The sequence below is a fragment of the Vulpes lagopus genome, chromosome 1 (genome assembly GCF_018345385.1).
Source record: "Vulpes lagopus strain Blue_001 chromosome 1, ASM1834538v1, whole genome shotgun sequence".
Lineage (NCBI taxonomy): Eukaryota > Metazoa > Chordata > Mammalia > Carnivora > Canidae > Vulpes > Vulpes lagopus.
In genome coordinates, this window is record NC_054824.1 from 74,590,138 (window position 1) to 74,607,232 (window position 17,095).

Below are 17,095 nucleotides of genomic sequence, written 5' to 3' on the forward strand. Positions count from 1 at the left end.
CATCTCAATAAAGAAAGAGTATCTGACAAAATTTAACATCTGTTCATGATAAAAAAAAAAAAAACTCTCTACAAAGTGGGTTTAGAAAGACCATACCAGAACATATTAATAGCCATACATGAAAAACTCAAAGCTAACATCATATTCAATGGTGAAAAACTGAGAGCTTTTCTTCTGACCAGGAACAAGACAAGAATGTCCACTCTCACCACTTTCATTCAACATAGTACTGTTAATTCGCAGTCACAGCAATTACACAAGAGGTAAAAGACATCCTCATTTGTAAGGAAGAATTTAAACTGTCACTATTTGCAGGTCACATGATACTACACACAGAAAACCCTAAGGACTCCACGAAAAAGTTTTCAGAATAAATGAATTCAGTAAAGTAGCAGAATACAAAATTAACACACAGAAGTCAGCTGTATTTCTATTCACTAATAACAAAGTATCAGAAAGAGAAATTAAAACATTTACAATTCCACCAAAAAGAATACCTTAGATGGGATCCCTGGGTGGCGCAGTGGTTTGGCGCTTGCCTTTGGCCCAGGGCGCGATCCTGGAGACCCGGGAACGAATCCCACGTCAGGCTCCCGGTGCATGGAGTCTGCTTCTCCCTCTGCCTATGTCTCTGCCTCTCTCTCTCTGTCTCTCTGTGACTATCATAAATAAATAAAATTAAAAAAAAAAAAAAAAAAAAGAATACCTTAGAAATAAACTTAACCAAGGAGGTAAAAGACCTTACTGTGAAAACTGTAAGACACTGATGAAAGAAACCAAAGATGACACAAACAGAAAGATATGCCATGCTCATGAATTGAAAGAATATTGTTAAAATGTCCATACTACCCAAAGTAAACTACAGATTCAATGCAATCCCTATCAAAATACTAAAAGCATTTTTCACAGACCTAGAACAAATAGTTAAATTTGCATGGAACTACAAAAAACCTTAAATAGCCAAAGCAATCCTGAAAAAGAAGAACAAAGATGAAGACATCATAATTCCAGATTTCAGGATATACTACAAAGCTACAGTAATCAAAACAGTATGACACCAGCACAAAAATAGATCAATGGGACAGAATCAAAAGCCCAGAAATAAATCTGTGCTTATACGGTCAATTAACCAACAACAAAGGAGATAAGAATATACAAGGCGGGGGGGGGGGGCCTCTTCAATAAATAGCGTTGGGAAAACTTGACAGCCACATGTAAAAGAATGAAACTGGACTACTTTTTATACCATACACAAAAATACATTCAAAATGGATTAAAGACCTAAATGTGAGATCTGAAACCAGAAAACTCCTAGAAGAAAACATAGACAGTAGTTTCTTTGACATCAGCCATAGCAACATTTTTCTAGATGTCTCCTAAGGTAAGGGAAACAAAAGCAAAACTAAACTACTAGAAGTACACCAAAATAAAAAGCCTTTGCACAACAAAGGAAGCCATAAACAAAACATAAAGGCAATCTACTGAATTTTTTGGATAAGTATTTACAAATGAAATATCTGAAAATGCCCAAGATCACTATCAGCAGGGAGATAGAAATCAAAACCACAAGACCTATCACCTTACACTTGTCAGACTAGCTAGGAAAAAACAAACAAGAAATTACAAGTGTTGGTAAGAATGTGGAGAAAAAGGAACCATAATGCACTGTTGGTGGGAATGTAAATTCGTACAGCCACTGTAGAAAATGTATTAAAATTCCTCAAAAAATTAAAAATAGAACCACCATAAGATCCAGTAATTCCATTACTGGGTATTTAACCAAAGAAAGTAAAAACACTATTTGGAAAGACACAGGCATCCCTTTTTACTGTAGTATTTACAATAACCAAGATAGGAAGCAACCCAAGTGTCCCACTGGTAGATGGGCAAAGAAGATAGTCAGTATACATGTGTATAGACACACAAGAATAGTAATCAGTCATAAAAAGAATGAAGTTTTGCCATTTGTGGCCAGCCCGGGTGGCTCAGCGGTTTAGCGCCACCTTCAGCCCAGGGCCTGATCCTGGAAACCCAGGACCGATCCCACGTCGGGCTCCCTGCGTGGAGCCTGCTTCTCCCTCTGCCTGAGTCTCTGCCAATCTATCTCTCTCTGTGACTCTCATGAATAAATAAATAAAATATTTTTAAAAAAATGTTTGTCATTTGTGATGATGTGGATGGACCTAGGAGGTATTATGCTACATGAAATAAGTCAAAGAAAGATAAACACCACATGATTTCACTTATATGTGGAACCTAAAAAAACAAAGAACAGAAACAGACCCATAAAAACAGCGAACTGACGGTTGCCAGAGGAGAGGAGTCAGGGAATAAGTAGGAGATAGAGGCTTCCAGTTACACAAAGAATCACTCAGGGGAATAAAAATCACAGCATAGGGAGTAGTTCATGGTACTATAATATTATGGGGATAGATGTTAGCTACACTGGTAAGTATAGTATAATATATAAACTTGCTTTATCAGTATTGTATGCTACCTGAAACTAACATTGTGTGTCAACTATAGTTCAATTAAATTTAAAAATATAAAAATATAGGGATCCCGGGGTGGCGCAGTGGTTTGGCGCCTGCCTTTGGCCCAGGGCGCGATCCTGGAGACCCGGGATCGAATCCCACGTCAGGCTCCCGGTGCATGGAGCCTGCTTCTCCCTCTGCCTGTGTCTCTGCCTCTCTCTCTCTCTCTGTGACTATCATAAAAAAAAAAAAAAAAAAAAAAAATTAAAAAAAAAATAAAGCAACTTCTAATCAGGTAATGATGCAGATCTCTTAAAAAAAAAAAAAAAAGAATAAGAATGGCAATGAACTTAAAAGATTACAAACTAGAAGATAGGGACACCTGGGTGGCTCAGTGGTTCAGTGTCTGCCTTTGGCTCAGGGCATGATCCCGGGGTCCTAGGATCAAGTCCTGCATCGGGCACCTTGTGGGGGAGCCTGCTTCTCCCTCTGCCTATGTCTCTGCCTCTCTGTGTCTCTCATGAATAAATAAATAAAATCTTTTTTAAAATGAATAAACTAGAAGATAAGGTATTAATGCTTTCAAAGGTCTGAGGGAGGGATCCCTGAGTGGCGCAGCGGTTTGGCGCCTGCCTTTGGCCCAGGGCGCGATCCTGGAGACCCGGGATCGAATCCCACGTCAGGCTCCCGGTGCATGGAGCCTGCTTCTCCCTCTGCCTGTGTCTCTGCCTCTCTCTCTCCTTCTCTGTGTGTGTGTGTGACTATCATAAATAAATAAAAATTAAAAAAAAAAAAAAAGGTCTGAGGGAAAATTAGTTTCAACACAAAACTTGCAACTCAGACAAATCATTGATCAAAACAGGGTAAAAGGGGATCCCTGGGTGGCTCAGCGGTTTAGCACCTGCCTTCAGCCCAGGGAGAGATCCTGAGGTCCCAGGATCGAGTCCCACACTGGGCTCCCTGCATGAGCCTTTCTCCCTCTGCTTGCATCTCTCTCTCTGTGTATCTCTTATGAATAAATAAAATCTTAAAAAAAAAAAAAAAAAAACAGGATAAAAATAAGGTTTTAAGAGGTAAATTATCAAAATACAGAACTACCATCCACCTTTTTCTCAGGGAACCACAAAAGAAAGTACTCTGACAAAATGAGGGAGTAAATCAAGAAAGACCTGAAACCCAGGAAATGAGATCCAAAACAATATGCAAGCAAGAAAAATACTAAAGAAAATAGTCAAAGATCACGGAGTGACAACTGTGTTGCAGTCCTAGAGAGCCACCAATCCAGAAGAGGTCAAAAAGATTTGGGAGAGAGGTCTCCAAATATGTGAAATTCATAGAATTTCTAAAGTATCTGAATGAGGGGCACCTGGGTGACTCAGTAGTTGAGCCTCTGTCTTTGACTCAGGTTGTGATCCCCTGGGTCCTGGGATTGAGTTCTGCATCAGGCTCCCTCTGGGGAGCCTGCTTCTCCCTCTGTCTGTGTCTCTGTCTCTCTGTGTGTCTTTCATGGATAAATTCTTAAAATTTTTTTTAATTTAAAATTTTTTAATTTTTTAATTAAAAAAAATTTAAAGACAAAAATAAAGTAAGGTAATTAGGGACATGCTGGTTATACTAAAAGAACAGCCCAAAGACTTGAAAGAGGCTGCTTCTGGGAAACAGAAAATGGTGGAAAGGGGCAGGATTCGGGTAACTAAGTCAGGAAAGGCCACAGGTCCTCTTTCAGAATGTATTTTTCTACTTAGTCCCTTTATATAGTACTGTATACCTCATTCTCAACTAGGCATGGTTCTCCCAGTCCAGAGACCGTTTTACCCTCTCCACACCACATAACTAATCTTCAGTTATCCTGTTTTTATGTATAGGGAGAAGAAAATGTCAGATCTGAAAGTATATTTTTTCTTTTTTTTGGAAGTACTTTTCTTAAAAAGACTTTCAGGGGTGTCAATGTGGCATAGTCTGTTAAGCATCTAACTCTTGGTTTCAGCTCAGGTTGTGACCTCCAGGTAGTAAGATTGAGCCCTGCAACAGACTCCATCGTGTGCACACTCTCACTCTCTAAAATAAATAAATCTTTGGGGGGGGGGGGGGGACAACGACTTTCAATCACGTATTTTTTTTGTCTCACCTTCACCTCCACTTCCACAGTGTAAGACACAACTAATCCTGAAACTTTTAGAAGGTTCTGAAAACAAACATGACTACTTATTGGCTTTCTCCACTTGCTGCTGTAGGATTCAGCTTTCTCAAGTCTGCTAACCAGTAACCACCAGTCTTTTCTGCTTTCTAGCTTCCAGAATGTTATTCTCACTGTTCCCATTCTTTGTTATTTGGGTTTAAAAAAAAAAAAAAAAACACTACAGTTTTTTAAGTAAGCTCTATACTCAACAAGAAACTTGAACTCACCACCCCAAGAGCAAGTCCCATGTTGCACCAACTGAGCCAGCCAGTCACCTCTCACTTTTCCACAGCTTTAATGGAGTTTTCAGGCTGGTGAGGAATTAAATGTGTACATTCAACCCAACTTATCATAATAAATATACTGTTGAATGAAAAAAAAAGTTGCTAAACAATATATGAGCCCTTTTTTGTTAAAAGAAAAATAATGTATGTATAACTTAGATATTTACAGAGGGAAAAAATGTCTAAAGAATTTACACCAGGGATACCTGGTGGCTCAGTTAAGCATCTGAATCTTGGTTTCAGCTCAGTTCATAATCTCAGGGTCATGAGATGAAGCCTCACAAGTCTCCTTGAGATTCTATCCCTCCCATTTGCTATCACCCAAATAAATAAATTAAAAAAATAAAAAGGAATTTACACCAAACTATTAATACTTCAGGCCCACAATTCCTTTTTTTTTTTAGATTTATTTATTCATGAGAGATACAGAGAGAGGCAGAGACATAGGCAGGGGGAGAAGCAGGCTCCTTGCAGGGAGCACAATGCAGGACTCGATCCCAGGATCACGCCCCAAGCCAAAGGCAGACGACCAACCACTGAGCCATCCAGGCATCCCAGGCCCATGATTCCTAAACAGTGTGCCAAGGTAACCTGAGGTTCTGCAGTAACTTCACGGGGATGTTATAGGCATTTCTAAATCAGAGGGGAAAAACGATATTCTTTATCTATCATACCTGTCAAGAACCCTACAAATTACCAGTTTAATATAGTTCAGTTTCAAATTAGATCCTGGTATATATTCATCTTTGTGACATCATATCTTTGCAAAGCTGAGGTCTTGTTGGTTGCTGTGATGACTAAAAAAAAAAAATACTATGCAAAAATCTATTTAGAACAGGAAATGCGGGTGGGTAGTGTCTAATGATTCCAAGGTTTGAGGTTCTGTAGTGCCCAATGAGTACATTAATTGTGGTTAAGAATGAACTAAAAACCCACATTGCCTTTTAATTTATGTGTATTTTTTTTAAAGATTTTATTTATTTATTCATAGACACACACACACAGAGAGAAAGAGGCAGAGACACAGGCAGAGGGAGAAGCAGGCTCCTCACAGGGAGCCCGATGTGGGACGGATCCCAGTACCCGGGATCACGTCCTGAGCCAAAGGCAGATGTTCAACCACATAGCCACCCAGAGTCCCCAAATTTATGTGTATTTTTTAAACAACTATTATTTTGCTAAACATACTAAGTTATTCAGATCTAATTGCCTAACGCATTATTTAACTACTACGCCTAAGGACACCATGAAAAAGACATTAAGGGGACCATGCACAAAAAAAGTTTGGCAACCTCTGGTTTAGGGTACTCTATTTTACTTCTTTATCAATGGAAAAAGAAATTTAAAATAAACTTCTCAATATGAAAGTCAAATACATTCTGTGTACTACCAACATAAAAGGAGATTTGGAATTTATTCTTCATAATAAAGGTAATATAATCACTGGAAAAATCTTATCAGTAAGATATTTATTCTATAAACATAAGCACACAAGCACCTGGGTGGCTCAGCTGGTTAAGTATCTGACTTCTGCTCAGGTCATGAGCTCAGGGTCCTGGGATAGAGTCATAGTTGACTCTGAGCTCAGCAAGGAGTCTGTTTCTCCTCTGCCCCTGCCCTGCTCGCTCTCTTTCAAATTAATAAATAAAATCTTTAAAACACACACATAGCTGCATAATTATTAGTCCATAATAAATCTTTTTTTTAAGATTTTATTTATTTATTAGAGGGTGGGGGGCAGAGGGAGAAGCAGGCTCCATGCAGGGAGCCAGATGCGGGACTCGATCCCGGGTCTCCACGATCACGCCCTGGGCTGAAGGCAGCGCTAAACTGCTAAGCCACCAGGGCTGCCCCAGTCCATAATAAATCTTGATTGAAGAAAGGGGAAGAGAGCATATAATTAAGATTTTAAAAATCCTACCAAATTTGAGAAACCATCTGGATTGTACCTTAAAAAGTTAACTGCTCTAACTTACTTCTGATGTGGTTACATCACCAATAATGCTGAAATTGTAAAAATGTACACACACCTTTTTTTTTAATCTTTTTTTTAAATTTTTATTTATTTATGATAGTCACAGAGAGAGAGAGGCAGAGACACAGGTAGAGGGAGAAGCAGGCTCCATGCACCGGGAGCCCGATGTGGGATTCGATCCCGGGTCTCCAGGATCGCGCCCTGGGCTAAAGGCAGGCGCTAAACCGCTGCGCCACCCAGGGATCCCTACACACACCTTTTAAATTTCAATTCAATAAATGAATTTTTATAAACATGATAACATCTGAGCATCCAAAAAAATTTATTATAGTCTAATGGAAGAGTCATTTGAACAGGTATTCACAAACGTGATGAAGAGAAGGTAACATTCAGAGTTTTTTTTTTTTAAGATTTATTTATTTATTTATTCATGATAGAGAGAGACAGAGACAGAGACAGAGAGAGAGAGAGAGAGAGAGAGGCAGAGACACAGGAGGAGGGAGAAGCAGACTCCATGCTGGGAGCCCAACACGGGACTCGATCCGGAGACTCCAGGATCGTGCCCTGGGCCAAAGGGAGGCACTAAACCACTGAGCCATCCAGGGATCCCAACATTCAGAGTATTACGAGACTATATGGCAAAAGGGTCAAGAAAGACCTTTCTAAAGAATGAGACAAAGGATGAGAGTTATTAGTTGAAGAGAACAGATCAACAAAAGCCCAGGAAACGGAATGCAATAGTCAAAGGAACTGAAAGAAACTTAGTATCACTTAAAGGAGAACCTAGAGAGGAACAGAAAAGCTAAATTAATGATACTGCTACTTAATAGAAAGGTAGTGTCAAACCACTAAAAGACAAAAAGGGGTACAAGACCAGATTTATATACTTAAAAAGTTCATTCTACTTGCCCTGTACAGAATGGCTAGCAGAAAACCATAGCAAAGGAAATCTGTTAGGAGGCTGTTACAGGTAAACGTGGGCAAGGTGCAACAGCCACTTAGATTAAGGGAAAATGGAGAGAAACAGCGAATCAATCTTCAGACTATTTTTTTTTTTTTAAAATCTTCAGACTATTTAGAAGACTGTACGTGGAAAGTAAGTTTTGCTATGAGCTACTAGGCAGATGGCAGTAAAATTTATATGGAACAAATGGAGAAAGATTAGAGGAAGGTTATACTGGCTGTGCCTTTAGTCTTAGACATGTTAGACTTGAGGGGACTGTAGGAAATCCAAGTGGACACATATGGGTCAGGAAGTCTAAGAGGATACCATAGGAATTCCAGCTTAAGCCATCAGTTTATAGTAACTAAAGCTAAGAAACTGATAAACTCACTTAGGGAGAATCTGTAAGAGGTAGGAGCAAATGCACCATAAGTCAGTATGCTGAGGAACTCTAGGATATAAGAGTGAGGTAAAGGAAGAATACTGCTTAGCAAAGGGAAGTGAGAAGAAATGAACAGAGAAAGAGGCAGAAAATTAGGTTAGTGTGGTGTCAGGAAAACTCGAAGTTTCTAGAAGGAGGGAAATGGTCAAAGGCTATTGAGAAGTCAATCAAAATAAGGACTGGGTTCCTGGCTGGATCAGTCAGTGGAGCATGTGACTCTTGATCTCAGAGTTCTGAGTTCGAGCCCAATGATGAGCAAGGAGATCACTTTAAAAAAAAAAAAAAAGGGCAAGATAAAGATTTAAAAGTCTTCATATGATTCTCATTGACATTTGTAAGAGAAATTTTAATTTTAATACAATGGAGAGGACAAAACCAAGATGGAGTGAGGAAGACAATATATAAAACTGCTCAAAAAAAAAAAAAAAACTGCTCAAGAAGCCTAAGTAAATATGAGATCAGAATGTTTTTAAAGGGAGACACTTGTACATATTTAAATGCCGATAGCGTACTTTACTTATGGAAAAAAGATGGCAGACTGAACACATTTTACTCTTCCTCCCTCCTAAATCCCATTAAGATGAAAATAAAGCATCATTTTAACATCATTTTTTAAGATATAATTTATATATAATGAGATGTACAGAACAAAGGGTCTGGTTTTTTTTTTTTTTTAAGCTTATGTATATAAAATGAAAGAGAAGACAACAAAACCTTTTGGAAGTTGGAATGGGAATTGACTTAAAGACGAAGAAAGTTAAGCTTACAATGAGGAAAGTAATCCATTTTATACAACAGTGCCTCAAAACAGGTCAAGAATTGGCAGCAAAAAAAAAAAAAAAGAATTGGCAGCAGCAGGTTCTATAAAAGGGATGTGAACACAGTGCTAAAAACAAGATTGGTCAAATCATTTAGATACCCTCCTACTCCCCACAAAAACCAGCCAACTACCCCTACTCCACCGTTGCAGAAGCATGGAACATTATCTTCTAACTAGAACAGTACTGTCCAATAAAACTTCTGCAATGATAGAAATATTTTATATCTACCCTGTTCGATATGGTAGCCTCTGGACACATACAGTTATTGACCATTTGAAATGTGTCTAATGCAAATGAGGAACTTATACTTTAATTTTAATTAAATTTAAGTTGGTACATGTGGCTACTAGCTACCATATTGGACACTGCAGCTCTAGAGGGTACAACAATGGACTATAAAACAATCCTGGGTTTGGAAAACACCTGGTCCAGTTGAGAATGAAAGTATCATATTGAAAATAGTTGAGTTAAATGAACATAAGGGAGTTTACACACTAAGGGCTAAGACTTCTCTCTCAGACTGCTGGAAGCCAGGTTATAAATAAGCTCCCAGCAGGAGATCTGAAGATTCTTTTTTTTTTTTAAAATGATAGTCACACACACAGAGAGAGAGAGAGAGAGAGAGAGAGGCAGAGACATAGGCAGAGGGAGAAGCAGGCTCCATGCACCAGGAGCCCGACGTGGGATTCGATCCTGGGTCTCCAGGATCGCGCCCTGGGCCAAAGGCAGGCGCTAAACCGCTGTGCCACCCAGGGATCCCTGAAGATTCTTTTTTGAGGAATCAACTCACTTAAGAGAAAAGCCAAAGATACCACTACCAAAGGTTCTCCAATAAGAGTCCATCTAGTATGCCCTAAAATCAACAAATCCCAAGATACATCAGAGCACATATAATTAAAATTAAAAGCAATCTCGGCAGGGGGGCCCTCTACATTTCTACCCCAGTATTCTTGGCACTGCTGTTCTGTGTTCATGTTCACTAAATACCAACATTTGTTCAAATATAAAACACAACAGGGGCAGCACCGGTGGCTCAGCGGTTTAGCATCGCCTTCAGCCCAGGGCCTGATCCTGGAGACCCGGGATCGAGTCCCACGTCAGGCTCCCTGCAATGGAGCCTGCTTTTCTCTCTCTCTCTCAATCTCAATCTCTCTCTCTCAAATAAAATCTTTAAAAAAGAAAAAACACAACACACAAGGAAAACAAAAACAAGCTTTCAACTTTTACGAGATACTAATTCCAAGACAGCCTTAAGTCTGAACAATCCTGAAGGGGTCCAATATTTGGGTAAAACTGCAGTGCAAACACTGTACAGATTAACGCAAGCAGCACTCTGAAAAAGTTCTTTTTAGCAGTTAGTAAGACAGTAATAGCTGTTCTACAGCAAATAAACACGGGTGGGGTCACTCACCCTAGAAAAATGAGAAAATGAACAGCTTATAGTAGAAAACAAGATTAAAAACAAAATAAAAACAAATAATGCCCACTGGCATCAGGGAATATGAATGGACTATAAAAAAGATCAAGATTGAGAACTAGAAACTTACACATTTATGGTACCTACTGGTGATGTTTTCATCACAGCCACCAGATAAAAAGTAGATTAAGTATCCAGTTTTGGTCTCAAGTCCTCAGAGATATAGAAGACTGCCTCAAGGTCCAGCAAATGACTTTCACTGGGTCTTCAAATTGTTATCCTCATCCTGCCTCTTTTTCTATGTTACATCTGTAATATCAGTTTAGATTGAATTTGGAACCCTGGGTCCACATTTATCCGTTTTAAGTACCTCCTCTTGAAAAGATTGCTCTATCAGAATCTGAAACATAACAGTTTGTAAAACCTCAGAATTAAGGTATTTCAGAAACAAAAATAAATAAAAAGTTTAGAGACTTGGGGTACCTGGGTGGCTAGCGGTGGAGCGTCTGCTTTTGGCTCAGGTCGTGATCCCTGGGATCAAGTTAGGCTCCCTGCATGGAGCCTGCTTTCTCCCTCTGCCTGTGTCTCTCATGAATAAATAAGTAAAATCTTAAAAAGAAAAAAAAAGTTTAGAGACTCAGTGACCTGGCCTTTCATTTCAGACACATACCATAGGTCTCTAGACTCAGATTTATGGACTACGTATTTGTTAACATGGTTTGTCTTATTTATTTATCTAAGTAATTTCTGCACTCAATGTGGGGCTCAAACTCATGCCCCCAATTATCACAAGTCACATGCTCTACCAATTAAGCCAGCCAGGCACCCTGTTAACACTTTTTTTTTTTTTTTAATCAGCAAGTTTAGAATACCCTTTGTCATCTGGTTGTAGATAGTTAACATGCTATAAACAGGGTCACTTTTAGAAAATAATTCCGCATCCTCCTCTGGAGGATTTGTGATGTAGGGTCCATTTCTGGTTCTAGTAATAACACAAAATAGGAATACTAAAGCAGTAAGGAGGTTATTGATGAATAATTTGAGAATAAGTGTATCTCCGTAAAAGAGAATGTCCAACACTGCCTGAATGGCCTAATACCTTAGTCATTCTGAAAATATTACAAAAAAACCCAGTCATGAGGCTTTTCCACTATAAGAAAAATACACATGAAACACTGTTACCATCTAATCAGTTGATCCTTTCCAAGCATCTATCAAATACTTTTTTTTTTTTTTAAGATTTTATTTATTTATTCATGAGAGACCCAGAGAGAGAGGCAGAGACACAGGCATAGGGAGAAGCAGGCTCCATGCAGGGAGCCTGATGTGGGACTCGATCCTAGGCCCCCAGGATATGACCTGAGCCAAATGCAGACTCTCAACTGCTGAGCCACCCAGACGTCACTCTATCAAATTCTTTAAATCAGTGGCACATTATAACTAAACCAAGAAAAGAAAAAGAGACTAAAAATTCAAGGACTAGCTTAAATACTGAAAGCCTCCAGTTACATTAAGTGTTTACAGGCAGTTAGAGACCTTCACAGAGCCCAGTTCTCAAACTGCATTCCACTGGAAGCTGACTAGTGATACAAAGTGATCATGCATACCAAGATGGAAGAAAGCGTTTAAAAAAAAAAAAAAAAAAAAGGAAAGAAAGGGAGAAAGAAAAAAGCAGCCTCTGTAGAGTGCACTGGGTTTCTGATAAGCCAAAACAATAGCAAATTTTTCTTAAATTGGAATTTTTCCATGGCTTATGAAAGCATGGCATAAAAGCCTACTAAAAAGCTGATTTAAAAAGTGATATAACTTTTATATAATTATGCCAAAAAACATCCAGAGCAACATTTGGTAGGAAATTTTACTGTAAAACCTAATACTTTCATCAAAAACTTTAAGAAATTTTAATGCATAGGAAGCCACAAAAACAAAATTATATTGAGCTACTGACTTACCGGATTTACATTCTGGGCTCAAGGCGGTACAAAACCTGAAAGAGTATTACTTACTGAATCAAGAAAAGTTACTCGTTAAGGGCATTACGCTTCATGTTGGAGCCTGTTCATAAATATGTGAAACCTGCTGTACATCTGGGTCTCCAAAACATGAGTATCACCTGAGAAGCTATTTTAGAAAAAAACACACAAACACCCAGGTCCTACTTCAGATCTACCGAGGCAGTGCCCAGGCACCTAGAGTTCTGTATTAATTCCCCCCCACCCCAAATGATTCCGATGCCCAGCCAGGTTTTAGAACCACTAGATTAGATGGCCCTCGAGGTCCCTTTAGTATCCATGAGTTAAAACTCCCAATTGATAATTCTGTATCAAAGGAACTGGAGATTGTACTTGGCTAGGATGCGAAACAGCCATCATCATCATCATGTTCCACCGAGGAGAGGAAAGGAAAGCATTCTTGGTTTGGCTGACCAAGCATTTGTGAGAACAGGTGCTACTCACTCAGATCACTTGACTGCATAACCCCCCCCCCATCTCCCCCAACACCCCACTAACTAGGGTCTATTAAACTTCAGAGCGGGGTATGGTTTACTCTCTCCAATGGAGAGAAAGGCAGCTCCGCAGGTTAACTCAGAACTGTGATGTCCAGCCACCCTGAGTCAAGCTCTTGTATTTATTCTCTGTGCACTTTCAACGAACATGAAGTGTTAATTGAACACCGTTAGAAGCAGAGGGCAGGGGTTCTATAAATATGTGCAGGGGATCCCTGTGTGTGGCTCAGCGGTTTGGCGCCTGCCTTAGGCCCAGGGCCTGATCCCGGGGTCCTGGGATCGAGTTCCGCATCGGGCTCCCTGCATGGAGCCTGCTTCTCCCTCTGCCTGTGTCTCTGCCTCTCTCTTTCTGTGTCTATCACGAATAAATAAAATCTTTAAATATATATGTGTGTGTATATATATATATGTGTGTGTGCGCGCGCACGCAAAGAAGCCCTTCTAAAGTGGGCCAAGGGGCAAATGAGGCCCCTCCAGCTTTATTTATTTTTCCTTCTAGATGTGGCCCACTGGGTAAAATGATCTCGAGGAAGAAGCAAAACTGATTCAGGCTATTGCTCAGATACCAATAATGTTTTATCAATCAACATGAGACAGGTGGGGCGGCTAGCAGACCCTGACCTCTCCCTAACGCCGCGCAACCCAAAGCGGGCCCTGCAGTTAGGCTCCAACCACACTCCTCCTTGCCGAGCTTGGTTATTCTCAGTTAAAGACGTAATTAGGACCTACCATCAGGTGTCCAGGATGCTCTTAAATCCAAAACCTTTAGTGGCGGACGTTCTGCTTTCTTCACTCCCCTTCGTTCTCCCCACTGATACGGGCACGAACAGGCCCCGCTTTACGAGCGGCTAAAAAGGTGGACGGCTCTCGCTCGCGAGGAAAGCCGCTGCGGGCGGGCGGCTAGGATCTCAGCTCAGCTCAGCTCCGCTCCGGGGGCTCCGGCGCGGAACCGCATCGCCCCTCCCGTCCGAGGCCTCCCCCCGCGCGGCGGTCCGGCGGAACCGGCTGGCGCGGCCTCGGCGAGACGCCGGCAGAGTCGGCCTGCTAGGAGCCGAGCCCCGTTACGGGCGCCGCAGCCGTGCGCCGCGACAGGCCCCAGGAGCGCGGCCCACGGGGCCGAGGGCAGGAAGGAAGCGCCACGTTCCGAGCGGCCCAGGCCCGTCTTCCAGAGCGGCGGGCGCACCTCCGCAGCCTCCGGAAGGGCGGCCAGCTCAGGCCGCAGAAGGAGCGGGAGGACGGCGGGGCCCCGGGCCGAGCGCCCCGCCCGCCCCCGGGAGAGCGCCGCGGGCTCGGGCGTGGGGGGGGCAGCGCTCGCGGCCTCCAGGCCCGGCTGCTGAGCTGGCGCGCAGGGCGCGGGAACCGCCAGCCCGCCAGGTCCCGACCCGACACCCGGACCCCTGCTCACCTGGGTCCCCGGCTGCCGGCACCTGCCGCACCGCGGGTCCAGACACTGCGGCAGCTCAGCCCGCGGCCCCGCCTCCGCCAGTTCTAGGGAGCCCCGTCAGCGAGGAGGCGCCCGGCCTGCTCCCAGCGGCCACGGCCAGCGAGCCTCCGCGGGGCCGCGACGCCGGCGCCCACTGATCGCGTCACCGCGCCCCGGGCCCTTCCGCCTCGGCCCAGCCCGAGCGGAAGAGCGAGCCTGCGCCTGCGCCTGCGCCTGCGCCTGCGCCTGCGCCTGCGCCTGCGCCTGCGCCTGCGCCTGCGCCTGCGCCGGGGCGTGGCACCGCCCCCTCCGCCCCCGCCCCCGCCCCCGCCCGGAGCCTCGCGGAGGCTGACAGGACGCGTTGGAGGCCGGGCCGCCGCCCTCTCGGTCTTAACCCGGAAGGCCGGCGCCGCCCCGAGGCGCTTCCCCCGAGGGTACAGCCCGCTCTTCCCGGCGGCCCGAGAACTCGCCTCGTGTGGCGGGAAGGCGGCCTCAGCCTGGCGTGCGGAAGCGGCCGCCCCTCGCGCGGTGTCTCTGAGCGCGGCCGTGAGGCGCCGCTTGTGTCGCGAGGCCTCGGTCCGTGGGCGGGCGGAGCGCGGCGCTGTGGGGCCGCGGCTGGACGGAAGCAGCGCCTCCCGGAAGAGGACGCGTCCGGTGGGGACGGCCGGGCCGTGAGTGCGGCGGCGCTTGCCCCTTGCACCTCGCCCCGGGGGCGGCCCCGGCCTGGTCTCGTCACGTAGACTTTTTAAAAAGTATATTTTACCGATTCGTGAGAGACACACAGAGAGGCGGAGAAGCAGGCTCCACGCGGGGAGCCCGACGCGGGACTCGATCCGGGGACCCGGGGTCACGCCCTGGGCCGCAGGCGGCGCTAACCGCTGAGCCCCCGGGCCGCCCGCGGCGACTGTTCTTTCGGCTTCATTCTCTCACCCCTTTCCTCCGAGGCCCAGCCACGCGTGTGACACCCCTTGACCTTGTTCATGTGTTTTGGTATTTTGCACCGTCTTTGTCTCTTATTCACTGGATGCTTCATTCAGTTCGAAGGTTTTCCCCCGCCCTGTCTCTGAACGACCTGATTTCTCGCTTCTGTGGTCCTCCGCCATCTGTCAGATCTGTACGCGGAGGTCTTAATTTTTAACTCTGTATGTTCAGGCTTTTTATTTTTAAATAAATTTTATTTTTTTAATAAATTTTATTTTTTTTTAATTTTTTTTTTAATTTTTATTTATTTATGATAGTCACAGAGAGAGAGGCAGAGACACAGGCAGAGGGAGAAACAGGCTCCATGCAGTGGGAGCCTGATGTGGGATTCGATCCCGGGTCTCCAGGATCGCGCCCTGGGCCAAAGGCAAGCGCCAAACCACTGCGCCACCCAGGGATCCCCCAAATTTTATTTTTTTTAAGATCTTATTTATTCATGAGAGAGGCAGAGGCACAGGCCCAGGGAGAAGCAGGCTCCACGCAGGGAGCCCGATGCGGGACTCGATCCCAGGACCCGGGGTCACGCCCTGTGCCCTGTGCCGAAGGCAGGTGCTAAACCGCAGAGCCACCCAGGGATCCCCTTAAATAAATTTTAGATTCCAGTTACCTGTTGAAAGTCTCCATCTGTTCATTTTGTTAATCTTGTTTTTTCCTTTGGTATCATCACACCTTCCCCCACCCCTGCCCCCTCAGTCCTTGTTTGCTAGGACATGTGGTCATCTGTTGGTCTGGGTCAGTGGTTCACTATTCTCTCTTGATTATCTGCCACATTTTCCTGCCACTTCACGTGTTCGGTTAGGAGCGGGACACTGTGAATGAAAGAATTGCAACATTATCCTCGGCCTGTGGGGATTCCCCACTCCTCTGTTAGGTTGTCAGGGGCTGATCACCACAGGCCAAGCAGGCGTTGACCTCAGTCTTGGCAAGCTTTTTTTTCTTTTTTTTTTATGATAGTTCACACACAGAGAGGCAGAGGCACAGGCAGAGGGAGAAGCAGGCTCCATGCAGGGAGCCCGACGTGGGACTCGATCCCAGGTCTACAGCATCAGGCCCTGGGCTGAAGGCAGGCGCCACCCAGGGATCCCGCAAGCTTACCCTCTTAGACTTGTTCTTGTTCTTCCCTCGGGGACAGCCCAAGCTTTTGGTTTAAAAATCTGCCTACTGAGCCCTGAGAGACTACAGTGCTTCCAGTTCGTTCCTCTGGGGCTTTGGGCCTCTCTTGAGCTTAACTAATTCTGCTTCAGAACAGGAGTCCTGTCGGGGCACCTGGGTGGCTCAGTCAGTCAAGCAACCGACTCTTGATTTCGGCTCAAGTCAGGATCTCAGGGTTAGGGAATGAAGCTCCCTGCTGGACTGGATGGAGCCTGTAAGACCCCCCCACCCCCACTCATGCGTGTATGCTTGCTCACGCTCTCTCTCTCAATAAATCTTGTGAAAAAGATAAATGTCGTTATGGTTTTTGAAGGTTTGTTTTATTTGAGAGAGGGAGAAGCCGACTCGCTGCTGAGCGGAGAGCCTGATGAGGGGCTCTATCCCAGGGCCCTGAGTTCATGACCTGAGCTGAAGGCAGAGCTTAGCTGATGGAGCCACCCAGGCGCCCCAAGAGATGAGAAATGTCTTGAGGCAGAAATTAGCCATGCGATTGAGGGC

At 44.1% G+C, this 17,095-nt stretch overlaps 1 protein-coding gene across 8 annotated transcripts in view; it reads right to left on the reverse strand.

Moving 5' to 3' along the window:
- The window catches only part of SENP5 (SUMO specific peptidase 5), a 54,283-nt gene extending 39,232 nt beyond the window's left edge, over positions 1-15,051 (reverse strand). For 3 of the 8 annotated variants that reach the window (XR_005989824.1, XR_005989825.1, XM_041768494.1), the window contains exon 1: positions 14,447-14,620. The gene's annotated coding sequence lies outside the window, so the exon portion shown is untranslated. Of the gene's footprint in view, positions 1-497; positions 541-13,770; positions 13,888-14,446; positions 14,622-14,934 lie in introns of those variants that run through there. The other 5 variants (XM_041768481.1, XM_041768510.1, XM_041768470.1 and 2 more) reach the window with 5 other exon arrangements.
- Positions 15,052-17,095: the final 2,044 nt, after the last annotated feature.